Source organism: Macrotis lagotis, chromosome 1, assembly GCF_037893015.1.
Source record: "Macrotis lagotis isolate mMagLag1 chromosome 1, bilby.v1.9.chrom.fasta, whole genome shotgun sequence".
Classification (NCBI taxonomy): Eukaryota; Metazoa; Chordata; class Mammalia; order Peramelemorphia; family Peramelidae; genus Macrotis; species Macrotis lagotis.
Genome location: NC_133658.1, coordinates 497,653,412 through 497,669,762, shown reverse-complemented (window position 1 = coordinate 497,669,762; position 16,351 = coordinate 497,653,412). Strand labels below are relative to the sequence as shown.

Here is a 16,351-nt window from a genome sequence, read left to right as displayed (position 1 = left end):
TTTGGTCATAAATTTATCCCTTTCCATAGATCTAGTAGAGTATTTCTTGGTCTATTAATTTATCTATGGTGTCACCTTTTATGTTTAAATTCTTTACCCATTTTGACCTTATTTTTATATAGGGTATGAGAGGTCTATGCCTAGTTTTTGCCATATTATTTTCTAGTTTTCCTAACAATTTTTGTGAATTAGTAATTTCTTATCCCAGAAGCTGATGTCTTTGGGTTTGTCAAACAGCAGATTGCTGCAGCAATTTACTGTGGTTTCTTTTGAACTTATCCTAATCCACTGATCCATTATTCTGTTTCTTAACCAGTACCAGGAACTTTTGATGAATACCATTTTATAATAAAGTTTTAGATCTGGTAGATCTTCCTTTACATTTTTTCATAGTTTCCCTGTTATTCTTGACCTTTTGTTGCTCCAGATGAATTTTGTTACTATTTTTTTCTAGCTCATAAAACAGTTGCTTGGCAGTTTGATTTGTATGATACTGAATAATAATTTAATATAGATGGAATTGTCATTTGTATTATTAACCATAAGCAATTGACATTTTTCCAATTATTTAGATCTGACTTTATTTTGGTGAGAAGTGCTTTATAATTGTGTTCATAAAGCTTTTTTCTTATGAGAAGTTTCATACTCTCTTATTTTTCATGTATTTTGATTATTTCTTTGTCTCCTTTAACCTTGCTGACTCCCCTTGCCCAATTCTTATTTTCAATGAATCATTTTCTTCCTTAAGATTCTGAATCTCCTTTTCCAGTTAGTTGCCTTTCCTTTCATGATCTCTTTTGTCTTGTTCTTATTTTTTAAAAAAATTCCTCAATATTTCTTATTTGATTTTTAAAATCTTTTTTGAATTCTTTTTAGTCAAGTAACTATTTGATGTTGCTCTTTGGAGTAGGAGAGGCTCTTTTTGCATCAGTATCCTCCTCTGAAGACAAACTCTTATCTGTTCTCTTCCCATAGCAACTGTCTATGGTGGAGTTTTTTCTCCTTTGCTCCTTTAATTTTTTAAAACAACTTGTTATATTCACCTCCAGTCCTGGGGTATAAGGGTGGGTGCCGCTGGCCTCAGTTCCTTCTATTTTTTTAGCTTTGTCCTAGACCCAACCTCTGATTTCTCCCACCCCTCTAAATCACAGCTAGAACTCCTCAGTCTATTGTGCTGAAAATGATCTTGTTCCCTGAGAACCTTTTAGTGGCCATACCTTCAGTTCTCCCCTCTGGCCCAAGTACTCTTGTTCCACAGCTAGCCATATCCTCAAATTGTTACTTCTGCACTGACTGTTCATGTGCTGGTTTCTTCTTGCCCAGGACTGAGTCTGGGTGGGCATCTCTCATCAGTTAAGTTCCCTCACTCTTTACTGGCTCAGACACCCCACTTCCCACACAGTCTAGGAGCTGAGAATTCCTGTGACTGAAGCTAAGGCTACCTCTTAACCCAGCTACCTCAGGGCTTGTTACTTGCTATTTTAGCCTGAAGGTAATTGCTTTTTACTCTAGCTGAACTTTAGTCCCCCAGTCTTTCTTTAAATCTTTAGGGTTGTCCCAAGAGGACCATTGTTCTGTTTTGCTCAACTCTTGTTTACCATTCTCCATTCACCCTGAGATGATTCTTTTTTTCTTTTTTGTGTAGGAAATCTGGAGAGTCTGGGGATTTTATAACCTATTTTTCCATCTTCCTAAAACTCTCTCGAGCTCTGATCTTTTTATCAGTAAAGTCTGAAAGCCTATTTCTTTGAATGATCATTTCCCTCCCCCAATATCCAAGGTTGTGCTCAGTTGCAATGGGCAGGTTATTCTTGATTGTAATCCTGGAGCTGCCTTCCAGAACATCATATTGCATGTCTTCTGATCCTTTAAGTAGAAATTATAAAATCCTGTGTAATCCTAGGTATGGTTCCCCAATATTTGAAATGTTTCTTTATGGTTGCTTGCAATAATTTCTACTTGTTCTGGGTATTCTGGAATTTGGCTATAATGTTCCTGAGAATTTTTGTTTTGCGATCTCTTTCTAGAAGTGATCAGTAGATTTGTTCAGTGTCTAGTTTTACCTTCTGGTTTCAAGATACTAGACTAGTATTCTTTGATAATTACTTGAAGTATGATGTTCAAATTCTTTTTTTTATAATCATGGATTTCAGGTAGGCCAATAATTCTTAAATTATCACTTCTGGATCTGTTTTCCAGGTTAGTTGTTTTTTCAATGAGATATTTCACATTTTCTTCTATTTTTGACTTTGATTCTTGATGTCTCATGGAAGAATTATCTTCCATGTTCAATTCTACTTTTAAAAAATTATTTTATTTATTATTTTAACCACCTTTTTCATATGACCAATTCTATTTTTAAGAAATTGTTTTCTTCAGTAAATTTTGTACCTTTTTCCCATTTTTGTGCTTCTCACATCACTCTCATGTTTTCTCAATTTTTCTTCTACATATCTTATTTAATTTTTTAAAAATTATTTTTCCAATTACATGCAAAAGTAGTTTTCAACACTCATCCATTTATAAGTTTATGAGTTCCACATTTTTCTACCTCCCTCCATTCCCTCCCCTCTCCCATGGCAGCAAACAGTCTGTTAAAAGTTTTACATGTGTATAATCATGTTTAACATTTTCCATGATAGTCATGTTGTGGAAGATTAATTAGAATGAAGGGGGAAACCCTTGAATAAGAAAGAAAAATCAAAAAAGGAATTTTAAAAAGTGAGTATAGTTTGCTTTAGTCTGTATTCAAATGCCATAGTTTTTTCCTTTGAATGTGGATTGCATTCCACATAACAGATCCCTCAGGATTGTCCTTGATCATTGAATGCTGAGAGGAGCTGCATCCATCATCATTGATCATCTCTCAATGTTCTCACTGTGTACAATGTTCTCTTGGTTCTGCTCAGTTCACTTGGCATCAGTTCATGCAAGTCTCTGATTTTTAAACTCCTTTTTGAGCTCTTCCAGGAATTCTTTTTGGGGCTTGAGTAGGATTGATTTCCCACCCCTTGTCTTTCATGTGAACCATGATCTGAATTAAGATCTCTGCCATCATGTCCTCATCTGTCCTTGTCGGCATTATTTTATCAGTGTTGTAGTATGTTTCAATGCCCTCAGGAAGGGAAAGCACTTTCAAGACTCTTCATCATAATCTGGCAATATGAAAGAGGGTTTAGGTAACCCTGGAGAAAGAAGGAACTCTTTCTCACATGAAAGCAGATTCCTTATAACTTGCTTAGTTGTGGGAATAGAGAGAATATGGAGGAGAAAATAACATTTGTAAGTCACTTGGGAGCCCTTACACCAAACACTCTGAGACTGAGCTAACTGGTCCACAACATTTGCAAAGTAAGGTAAAGCTATAGGGATGAGCAATATAACTTCCATATATCCTTGCTCTCTGCCCTACTCTCAGGGTTGCAAGTTCTGGGATTTATATTCTCATAATACCTATTTGAACAGACAGTAGTACTTGCTTAAGCTATTACTGTCCTGATCTCCTATATAAATTTCACATATTCTTCAGCCTGAACCTTTAAGGTATTTGGTAGGGAAGACCCATGATTAAGGTCTGAAATCTTCTGGGTGTGCTCTAACCAGGAAGTAGGATCTAATTGTCGCTATATAGACAATAGACTTTGAAGGGATCATCTACATCCAGTTTATCATACTGGTTTCCTTTGAGAATTTTTCCCTCTCCCTTGCAGTTTCCCATTGATGAACTGGCTAGAATGGAAACTCATTTTAACATGTTACATTTGATCAAGTGCCTATCTTTACCACTTAAAAAAGCATTTCCCATCTAAGGGCTCTAATAAACTGAATTACAGTTGATTGTAAAACTGTATCTTCAGAGAGTTCCCTATAGAACGATAGATTTTAGCTTTTGAGATTTTTTTTATCATTTATAGTATTAAACCAAGCTCTTAGGGCTTCCAGGTATGCTTAAGGTTTTCTGCAAACTTCTCCTAAAGTTACCAGTTCTTTGATTGAATAGGTCCACCTGGCAGGTGCATTGCTCTGTGTCACTGCCATTTCATGTCCAAGGCTATTAAGTGATTAAACTGGGCTTGGAGCTGCCTGTTTTCAAGCAGCTGGCAGTTGCAATTAGGAGGTCTGAGTAGGCCAGGCAGGAGAAGCAGGGCCTAAGAGAATATATGCGGATCTTCAGTAAGAGGGTCAAGATGTTGTAGTGGACCAATATTTGAGGACTTGGATTTAAGAAACCTGGATATTGTGCTTTTCCACAAGCTGACTTTGCAGGCATAGAAACATGTGCTTTGTCTCTATCTGTGATAAAGCCAGAATAAGACGAATGGGTAAAACTGCAGTCTCAGCATATTCTTTGAAGAATTTCCTAATAATAGGTACTGGTAGGTGGCACAGTGGATAGAGTACTGGCCCTGGAGTCAGGAGGACCTGAGTTCAAATTCTACTTAAGGCACTTAATAATTGCCTAGCTGTGACACTTTGGGCAAGTCACTTAACTCCGCTGCCTTAAATAAATAAAATATAATCTAAAAAATAATTTCCTAACATGAACTGAATGCTAGAATGGGGTTACTGAAAAAAGGGCAAGAAAATGGAAGGTGAGGCAATTGAAGCAATCATGGAGGAATCTGAAACTTTCATCAAAGGAAAATAGAAAAAAAATGCATCAGAGACACCAGGAAGGGAATAAGGATGAGGATATATATATATATATATATATATATATCACAAATTCAAGCAGATAGGGGTGAAGTGATTCAACTGGTACATAGCAGTGGAACGGTACCCTGCCCTATTTCAGTTGAAGACTAAAATCATGGAGGTACAGTACCTCAGGAAGCTGATACTACTGTGAATGACACACAGATAACTACCACTTCAAATTGTTTTTTATTTTTTTTGCAAGGCAAACAGGGTTAAGTGACTTGCCCAAAGCCACATGGCTAGGTAATTATTAAGTGTCTGAGATCGGATTTGAACTCAGGTACTCCTGACTCCAGGGCCTGTGCTTTATCCACCACGCCACCTAGCTGCCCCTTCAAATTGTTAACATTGAAGAACAATTTGACCTTGGGGAGCTTCAGCTTTTTTTGTAGTGACTATGGCCACTACTTCTGTAGAAGAACTGCAAGGGGCTTATAAAAATGAGGTTTCTAAGAAAGGCTCACCAAGAGGCAAGCCCATGATTTATCACATGTTACCTTTGCCTGAAGGTTTCCAGGTGGTAAAAGAAAGTGCCAATGGTGAGGTTGAGACATTAGAGGAAGGGAAGATGCAATCCCAAGAAAAATCCCAATTGATAGAAAGACCCAGAATATCAGCTACTTGCCAAATGGAACCAAAAAAAAAAAACCCAAAACAAAACCACCAACCCAAAAGGGCAAATTTCATTTCATAGAGAAGGGCAAAGATGTGGATATTTCTGTGTTTGACTTTGAAGAAGAGTAACAAGAAGGTTTATTATCAGAAGTCAATGCAAAAAAGATTGCTGGTAATATGAAGTCTCCAAAGCCAACAAAAATAAAAAAGAAAAGTGTAAAATAAGATATTCCAATGTGAGCTATGTGGTTTCACAGGTCCGCTACATTCAAATTTTGGATAGATACATGAAAAATCTTAGTCATGAAAAACCACATAAGTGTCACCTCTGTGGCAGAACTTTCCACACAGTCACCTTGCTGAGGAACCACTTTAATGATCACACAGATACTTGTCCTTATAAGTGTCCCAATTGGAACTTTTTAAGTTAACAAGTGCAGCATTGATGCTATAAACACACCCATGGAAACCCTTCAAGAGTTCCATGTGTGATTATGCTAGAGAGGTCAGCAAGTTGAAAGGTCACATTCTCTCTCACAAGGGAAAGCATCCACTCCAGTGTAATTTGTCCAGTATGGCCAGCAGGGATACATTCAAACTGAAAAGTGGAGTGAGAATACATTCGGGTGAAAAGCCCTATGAATGTTATGTTTGTCATGCTCAGTTTGCCCAGAGTGGCACAATGAAGATACACATCTTAGAGAAGCGCCTAAAGAATGTGGCCACATTTCACTGTCCACAGTGTGACATTGTCATAGCCAAAAAAAGAGAGATTTGGGTATCCATTTTCGAAAACAGAATTCCCTCATTGAGCAGAGCAAGAAATGTCATTATTGTGATATTGTGTTTTGTGAGTGGTATGCCCTCCTTCACCAAGAAAAATCTCACAAAAATGAGAAGAGTTTCAAGTGTTACCAGTGTGGCCATGCATGAAGACAGGAACAGCAGTTAAAATCACACAAATACATACCGAAGAGAAACCCTATTGCTTCTAGTCACTGTGACATGACCTTCCTCTAGAAACAGCAACTGATTGTGCATTTCAACTTTGTCCCGGCTCTTAGCTGTTCTCAGTGTGGTGAAACATTCATATGCCAGGCTATGGTGGCAAAGAATGCTGACAACTGTACTGGTCTTGATGGTCTAAGATGCAGAAAGCAGAGGTGAAACCAAGAGAGGTAAGCATGGGAAGAAAAGGAAGATGCCCTCTAAAAAAGAGGCATTCTGATAATGAAAATGATGAACCATCCCTGGATAACAATGAGGATGAAGAAGTAATTTTTGTTGAAACTGAAACCATGCCAAAAGTGAAGCCTGTGACTCCAGCCCCACCACTTGCCAAAAAGCTAAGAGAGAGGCTGCGGGGCAAGGCCAGTCAGCCCAAGCAAATTCACGTTGCAGCAACCGTTCAGGTTGAAGACCAGGGCACCAGTACAATTGAAAACATTATAGTGGGAGCCAAAAAAGAACCTGTTGTGGAAATAATAGAAGGTGAAGAAGAAGAAGGAGAGCCCCAGTCTGCTGTGGTGGAAGCTCCCAAGAGAGATCTCATTTCAAAGGTGATACAGAGGAAGATGAACTGCTGATGGAAGAAGATTCTGACAACTGAATTGGCCTGGGTTGGGTTTAAACGGTTCAATTTTTTTTTTCTTTTTCTTCTGTTTTCTTGATTTGGGGCAATGCATCATTTTAGATCATTTTATCAAACATACTGGATATTTAAACTTCAAAGATCGTGGTAAAATATATGATTAACTAAAACTTGCTGTTTGATGTTAGTGTCACAGATCTTGGAACCACCAAAGTTTCCCAAAGTTCTATGCCCCTTTCTTAGAAGTTTTTAATAGTAAATGCAGAATCGGAAGAATACTAGACTTTTAAACCATTTTTATTTTTACTTTTCCCTGATTATCTATAGCTTGGAGTTAGCTGTACACCAATAATATAGTATGATATGACTGATTTCTGTTCTCAACATTTTGCTGTTTTCTCAATGAAGTATCTGTTATGGTCAAACTTATAAATACCTGGGTTTTTTTTTGTTTTTTACATTTTAATCTTTTCCATTAATTAAAAATTGGAAAGAAGTGAAGTTTAAGAAGCTCAACATTTTAATTATCTTACAAATTAAGTTACAACAGGTTCAACAGTATGTAAATGTTGGGTGAAAAAATTAATGAATCACAATCACCTAGAAGAAAAGACCTGGACTATTCCTTGCTGAATAATGGGAGTCTACGTGGAACATTTTTTATTCCAAGCACATGGAATTGGCATTTGAACCTTGTATAATTAACTCTATTATGATTTCACATCTACATTTTCTTTGCTCCGATTTATAGGTCTGTTCTTGTGTTTTGCAAATCCTCTGATAAGGCATACACAGCAATTTTAAGTGGGTCATGGTAGCCCTTGGAAAACTTGGGCTGGGAAATTTCTATAGGTCAGTAATTTAAATTTGGATCTTAACAAGAAATACTAATGGGAAACAAATAACTACTTTCATAACAGCTGATGCTTGAATATGGGACTATGTAAAAATGTAAGCTTTTTATAGTCTTGCTGATTTCAAACAAATTTTTCTTCTCTGTAGTTTTATTAAAAAGGTGGTGAGTATAGTTATCAGACTCTAGGTTGATGCATTTTTGCATTTTGCTGTACTGTGTGATATATTTTAGAAGGCCAACATAAGAACTGTAATAAAATATGTATTGAAAATTTGAAAACTGAGAAAGTGAATTATATTGCAATACAGCTGATAAATAACAATGAATTAAAATAAAAAAGGTCCACCTGTTTCCCACTTCTTGACACTGGTGAGAGTTCCACAGTTTGGAATTTCTGCAAGCTACTACAAATCTGTTGTTTTCCTCTTGTCTCAGGATTAGAGATTAACAGAAATCCGAATCTCTGGGTCAGCTACCACAAGGTGGGTTCTGGTTGGGAACCTTTAGCCCCCATGTCTATCTGGAGAGAGATCTCTTCACTTGTATGGCCACCCATGTCATTAGTCACCCCTTAACTTTGATTGCATAGTACTTGAAAGCCAAGAGCTGCTGAATGTGCTGAGCTTCTTCACTTTGGTCTGATTATGCTGTCAGATGAACTGATGCAAAATAATCAACAGCAACTAGAAATACTGGAGTTGAAACTTGTATTTACACTCTTGGGCAGCATCCTCCATCACCCACTGAGTTGTCCCTTTGCCTGAGTGGGTATTCCAAGTCAGATCACCCCATTGTCCTCAGTATTTACAGAATGCTAGCTTAACCATATAGTGAATCCTAAGGTCATCCTGTTACAATCTGCTAAAACTATGAAAAAGGTAGCTGTCAACATCTGTACTCTGTTCAGCTTCCTTGTTAGGAGGAAATGAGTCTCTAGCAAGTTAGTGACAATTTGATACAAGGAGGTATATTTTATTCTAACACAGGAAAAATATGCAATAAGGTTAGAGTAGTACTTAGTTTATTTGGATGCTTCCTCCTTCCCTAAGGCAATATTACTAGCATGGGCTTCAAAATTCCATCAATTTAAAATTTTTTTTTAAAGATCCAGATTTTTTTTCTTGTTCTCATTCTTGTTTTTTCTTCTTGTTCTTGTCCTTTTTGATTTTAATTTTGTTTTTTAATTACATGCAAAGGTAGTTTTCAACATTCATCCATTTGCAAGTTTATGAGTTTCACATTTTTCTACCATCTTCCTTTCCCTACCCCCCTCCCCATAACAGCAAACAACCAGATAAAAGTAGCACATATATAATTAAGTTTAACATATTTCCATATCAGTCATGTTGAGAAAAAGGAATTAGGACTATGGGGGTGGGGAACCATGAGAAAGAAAGAAAAAACCAAATTTTTTAAAAAGTAAACAGTATACTTTGCTTTGCATTCAGACTCCAAAGATTGTTTTTCTTTCTGGATATGGATGTCATTTTTATAAGAGGTCCCTCAAGGTTGTTTTTATCACTGAACTGTTGAGAGGAGCTATAGTCATCATAATTGATTTATCTCACAATGTTGCTTTTAATGTATACAATGTTCTCTAGTTCTATTGATGTCACTTATCATCAATTCATGCAAATCTTTCCAGGCTTTTCTAAAATGTGACCACTCATGATTTCTTGCAAAACAATAGTACTCTATAACATCCATATACCATAATTTGTTCAGCCATCCCCCAACTGATGGACATTCCTTCAATTTATAATTCTTTGTCACTACAAAAAGAGCTACTCTAAATATTTTTTTGCATTTTTGCATGTGGGTCTTTCCCGTTTTTTATGATCTCTTTGGGATATAGAGATAATAGTAGTATTGCTGGATCAAAGGATATGTACAGTTTTATTGCCCTTTGGGTAAAGTTCCAAAATACTCTCCAGAAAGATTGGATCAGTTTACAACTCCACCAATAATGCATTATTGTCCCAGTTTTCCCACATCCTCTTCAATATTGATCATTTTCCTTTTTTGTCATCTTAGCCAGTCTGAGAGGTGCAAGGTGGTATCTCCCAGTTCTTTTAATTTGCATTTCTCTTATCAATAATGGTTTGGAGCAGTTTTTAATGTGACTATAGATATTTTTAATTTCTTCATATGGAAACTGCCTATTCACATCCTTTGATTATTTGTCAGTTGGAGAATGACTTTTATACTTATAAGTTTGACTCAATTCTCTAAATATTTTAGAAATGAGCCCTTTATCAGAAACACTAATTATGAAAATGGTTTACAAATTTTCTGTATTCTTTCTAATCTTGGCTGCATTGGTTTTGTTTGTGCAAAACCTTTTTAATTTACTATAGTTAGGGGCAGCTGGGTGGTGCAGTAGATAGAGCACTAGCCCAGGAGTCAGGAGGACCCAAATTCATATCTAACCTCAGACATTTCATATCTGGCTACTGGACCCAGATGACTCCAGAGGAGAAAGTGAGGCTGGTGACTTAGCATCATATCCCCGTCACTCAAATCCAGTTCACATGCTTGTCATGGCATTACCTTCCTGATGTCATGGCCTCTGTTTAATATTCCTTCTTTGCTTTTAAAAAGTTGTAGTATCCATCTTTATCCTCTTTAATTAATTTTATTTTTGCTTTTGCTTTGTCTGAGATCAGAATGGCTATCCCTACTTTTGTTTTTACTTCAGCTGAAGCCTAACACATTCTACTCCAGCCTTTTACCTTGGGTGGATCTCTCTGTCTCAAATGTGTTTCTTATCAACAATATACTTAGAATTCTGGTTTTTAATCCACTCTGCTATCTGCTTCCTTTTATGGAAGAGTTCTTCCCAATCACATTTACAATTATGATCACTAATTTTTTATTTCTCTCCATCTATCTTCCCCCATTTGTACTTTTCTCTTTCTCCTTATCCTTCCTCACCAATGTTTAGCTTCTGACCTCTTTGGCCTCTTGATCAGCACTCTTCCCTTTTCTTCTCCCTTTCCCCTTATTACTTTTTTAACTTTTACTCTAACTTTAAATTTATCTTTACTTTCTCTCTTCCTTTGATCAGCTCATTCTTCCCCTTTCTTTCTCTTTCCACCACTTATCTGTAGGGTAGGATAAATTTATAAACTAAATTGGGAAAGTATGGTATTCCCTCTTTGGGTCAAGTCTATTAAGAATAAGATTTACAAAGTGTTCACACACTCTCTTCTTTCCCACTACTATAACAGATCCTTTGTGCCTCTTCATGTGGTGTGTTTATTTTCTAATGCCTTGCCTTCTCCCAGTGTAATCCTTCTTTTCATGTTTTGTCTTATAACTGTCTTGCACCCACATTCTCTGTCAAGGTATACTCCTTTTATCTGACCTCAAGGTTGATTGACTAACTGATTGATTTGTAAGCATCATTACTTCATAATCACTTCATGCCCACAGCTTCTGTCCAAGTATAGTCCCCTCAACTGTTAGAAATAAAATTTTCAAGAGCTGTAAACTTCAAATTCTAATGTTTGTACCCACTCCCTCTTTCTAAGTACACTCTCTGCAACTAACTCTATAAAAATATAACCCTCATGAGCTAAAGTATCATGTAAAACAAAAATCACATCGTGAGCCATTTATACCCACAGCCTCTAAATACAGTCCCTTTAACTGTCCCAATAGAAATATGGTCCTCATGTACTGTATCTGCTAAAGCATCACCACTTTCAAAGTTAGTCTTCTACCTTCTACCTCACCTTCTAAGTATGCTTCTTTTAACTCTCCTAAGAGAAATACAATTCTCAAGAGTTACAATTATTGTCTTCCCATGTAGGGATGTACACAGTTTAATATTATTGACTAACATTTTCCCCTTTCCATTTTACTTATATGCATCTTTGAGTCTTGTATTTGAATATCAAATTTTCTGTTGAGTTCTGATCTTTTTATCAGGTAAGTTTGGAAGTCCTCTATTTCATTGAATCCAGTCCTCTGATCCTACAATGTAGAAATGGTCATATGTAATTCTAATTGTCCCTGGTATTTAAATTGCTTTTTTTTGCTGCTTTGTATTCTCCTTTAGCTGAGAATTCTGAAATTTGGCTACAGTATTCCTTGGAGTTTGGGGGGGGTAATTAATGGATTCTTTCAAGGACTATTTTGTCTTCTTGTTCTAGGATATTAGAGCAATTTTCCATGATAATTTCCTGTAAAATATTGTCCAGGCTCTTTTTCTGATCGTGGCATTCTTCATAAATTATCTCTCTTAGATCTATTTGCCAAGTTACTCATTTTTCCTAAGAGGGACTTTGCTTTTCCTATATTTTTTCAGTGTTTTGGTTTGTTTGATGGAATCCCAGTGTCTCATAGAGTCATTAGTTTCCATTGTCCAATTCTAGTTTTTTTTATTTTCTTCAGTTAATTTTTTGTGCTTCTTTTTCCAATTGGTTAATTTTATTTTTTATTACTTAGATTCCTTTCCCAGTTGTTCATTTTCAGTTTTAAAGGAGTTGATTTCTTTTTCCATTTGGCCAATTTTATTTTTAAAGTAAAATTTTTTTCTTCAGTCAATTTTTTCATAATTTCCCTGCATGATTCTTGTTTCTTTTCTCCATATTTCTTCTTTCTCTCCTTTGGGTTTTTTTTTAGGTTTTTGCAAGGCAAATGGGGTTAAGTGGCTTGCCCAAGGCCACACAGCTAGGTAATTATTAAGTGTTTGAGACTGGATTTGAACTCAGGTACTCCTGACTCCAGGGCCAGTGCTTTATCCACTGCACCACCTAGCTGCCCCATGCCTTACTCTTATTATATGTTATTTTAATCATCCTTATAACAATAATAGCTATCTATAGTTAGTTCTCTTTTTGGTTTTTTTGCTCATTTTGATAGTTTAACTTTGCACCTAGGACACAGGAGATATAGTTCCAAGCTTTTTGTGCTGGGGTTGGGCATCTGGTCCTCGGCTTAAACACTTGGCCTTTGGTGGTGTCTAGGTTAGCTTGGTTGAGAAGAGTGTTTCAGGTGCTCATGATTTATTCCCTGCATTAAGTTTGCTGGACCCCATCCCAACTGTTTTATTATTTCCGAGCTCAGTTCAGAGCTTGAACTTTGCCTTCTGAGCTGTGGTTGGAACCCTAGCTTTAGACCCACTGTACATCTGACTTGCTAAGCCAGCACCTGAGCTGTACTCCCAATGGCTTCTTAGCTCCCTGCCTATGCTGGACTATATACTTTGACTGGCCTTTTCTAAAGTTCCTTCATGATATCTTGTTTCACTCTCTTTTTTGGGAGGGTCTGTTTAGAGACTTCATTAAAAGTTGTTTCAGGGGGCAGGTAGGTTGCGCAGTAGATAGAGCACCAGCCCTGGAGACAGGAGGCCTTGAGTTCAAATCCACCCTCAGACACTTAATAATGACCTAGCTATGTGACCCTGGACAAGTCACTTAACCTCTTTGCCTTGCAAGAAACAAAACAAAACAAAAAACCCCTAACAACCAGAAGTTGTTTCAGGGAGAATGCCCAGAACTTCCTGACTTCTCACTACCATCTTGGCTCCCAGTTCCATCAATTCTAAATGACTTTGATCCCATGTAACTGAGACTTATTATGCCCTTAGATGACCAAGAAGTTTTTTCAGGAAAGTCACAGCTAACCAAATCCTAGGGATAGCCTTGTCCTAGGACCACAGTTTGTTAACTTAGGAGTGTGAATTGGAGAAAGATTCTATATTAGACTCAAGTCTGAGGAGCATTTTTTTCCTGCCAAAACCTCTCTGTATCAGTGGGAGGAAAAAATATGCCTCAGAGAAATGTTGGTACTATTATATTATCTAATCTATAGCAACATACATTATCCTAGTTAGTCCAAAATGTGAAGTTCTCTGTGTTTTGCTTTTTTCGAATGCAGCAAAAACGTCTGATGATAAAGACCATTCTCAATGCTGTAACAGCATACCAAATGATATAATAGTCTCAAAACATTTCTTTGAATTGGGACATAGAAAACAATTCAGTGGGTAGAGACAAAAATCAGTAGTCATACAAGATTGCGTCATCTCTTTACTCTCTAATAGTGTCCAAAAGGGTATGTAAGCGTAATATCCAAAAGGGTATGTATGTAGTATCAAGGTGATCCAACTTCAAGGTAATTGGATCTTTATTCTGCTGGCCATCTAGCTGGTAGTGTGATTCCTTTAGCCAGAGGAATTATAGAATAGGTATTCAGAATCCATTAAACTAATTCTTCTAATATTATTTTTATCTGGAGAGTACACTTGCTATTATTTTGTTGAGTTGAGTAATTTCTATCAAGTACTATGAGTACATTCTCATCTTAAGATTTTGTGCACATTGCTTATGAGTGGTGGTAAAGGTCAGAAAGACCACTAATTCCTTATTTCATAAAAAAATAGTGAATTATTTGTTATTTCAGAACTACTTATTAGGAAACAACTTTGACACCAAATTTGTAGTCAGGAAGACCTAATTTCAAATCCATGTATTAGGTGTATAACCATGAGCACTCTCTGTCTCAGTTTCCTTATCCATAAAGGGTTGTTGTAAGGATCAAATGAGATAATATTTGTAGCATGCTTAGCGCAGTGCCTGAAACATAGTTGTACAAGAAAACTTTATTACGTTGTTTCAACCTAGCCCTCTGTGACGAGGAAATTAGTTCTATTGCTTACAGACCAGATTTGTTTAATGCTTAATTCAGAATCTAGATTATGCAGACCAGAAATACAGATAGATCCAATGACTGATGCAATAAATGTAGATTTATCCCATTATATGTATCGAGAAATCCACATTTTTATCTCAAAATTGCCTCTATGCTGGCCATTTAATTGATGTTTCCTTGGTTCATTGAGTCCTATATGATGTGTAACTTAACAGACACTTAAGGGGAATGAGCTGTCTCTTTTTTGGTCCTCTCCCTTTGCTAGATGACTTAATTTCTTTCTAAGTTATGTCACTTAGGGATTTCATTCTTAGTTAAAACAATTGTTTTTGGAAGTAGGGTCTTTCATGATTGACTCAGGAGGTAGGATTTGACCTAGACAGACAACTCTGCACAGGAAGTAAGTGAACAAGAGTAAGGGACACTGTGGTTCAGATAAAATCACAATCAAGTCTCCCAGACTACATTTTAGGACTGAGTACTTGGTGTGTCCAGATAGAAAAGCAGCTGTGTACCATCTTGATCTAGGTAATTGCTCAGAGTGGGTTAGAAATAGGCTACTGGGGGCGGCTAGATGGCGCAGTGAATACAGCACCGGCCTTGGAGTCAGGAGTACCTGGGTTCAAATCCGACCTCAGACACTTAATTACCTAGCTGTGTGGCCTTGGGCAAGCCTCAACCCCATTGCCTTGAAAAAAAATCTAGAAATAGGCTACTTACATTATAGATAAATGAGTAATCCTTTTTTGATTAATTTTTGGTTGATTTATTGGCCATTCCTCCAGCAGATCTTTCTCCTCACTTTCTCTCCTTCTCTTTCTCTTTCTGTACTTCTCTTACCTCCTCAGACTAATAGGAATTAAACTAGTTTGCCATTCTATGACCATATACGAAGGAATGAGGCAGCAAATAATCATATGAATTGTAAGAAGGGATCCTTTATCAGTTTAATTGATTGAATAATTCTAAAGTAGTTGTAGCCTAATATCCATCCTACATTCATTTAATTAGGAAGACCCCAGATTAATGAGAGAAGCTCATGAGTTCGTATTGAAAAATTCAGACTTAAATTGGAGAAAGTAGGGAAAACTATAAGACCATATAGGTATGACCTAATAATAATAATATATATATATATGTATATATATGAAGTTGAGGTGATAATAGATTTAAGGAATTATATCCTCTAGATAGAGTACCTAAAGAACTATGGACAGAAGTCTGACATATATAGAAGACAGCAACAAAAAATATCCTAAAGAAGAGCAAAAAAGCAAAATCATTGTCTGATGAGGTTTACAAATATCTGAGGAAAGAGGAAAGAGGAAAAGGAAAGGGGAAATGGAAAGACATATCCATCTGAATGCATAATTTTAGCCAATAATAAGAAAAGATAAGATTTTTTTATTAAATGAGTAATGCAAAGATATAGAAAACAATAGAATGGAAAAGATGATATCTCTCTCTCGCTCTCTCTCTCTCGCTCTCTCTCTCTCTCTCTCTCTCTCTCTTGCAAGGCAATGGGGTTAAGTGGCTTGCCCAAGGCCACACAGCTAGGTAATTTTTAAGTATCTGAGGCCGGATTTGAACTCCTGACTCCAGGGCCGGTGCTCTATCCACTGCACCATCTAGCCGCCCCAAGATGTTATCTCTTAAAGAAAATTAGGGAATGTTTCAGGCAAAAATGAGCATTATAAAAGGCAAAAATGGTAGAGATTTAATAGAAGCAGAAGAAAATAAGAGGTAGAAAGAATACATAAAAATATTCGACAAAAAAAGAACATAACACACTAATAACAATAATGGTATGGTTACTGATTTAGAGCCAAATATCTGAAGAATGAAGTCAAGTGGGTCTTAGGAAGTATTGGTCACAAAAAATTAAGTGAATGTGATGCTATTTAACCCTAAAAGATGATGCTGTTAAAGTA

At 36.6% G+C, this 16,351-nt stretch overlaps 1 pseudogene; it reads left to right on the top strand.

Moving 5' to 3' along the window:
• The first annotated feature begins 4,585 nt into the window (after positions 1-4,585).
• On the top strand, positions 4,586-7,985 carry LOC141520525 (transcriptional repressor CTCF-like; annotated as a pseudogene).
• Positions 7,986-16,351: the final 8,366 nt, after the last annotated feature.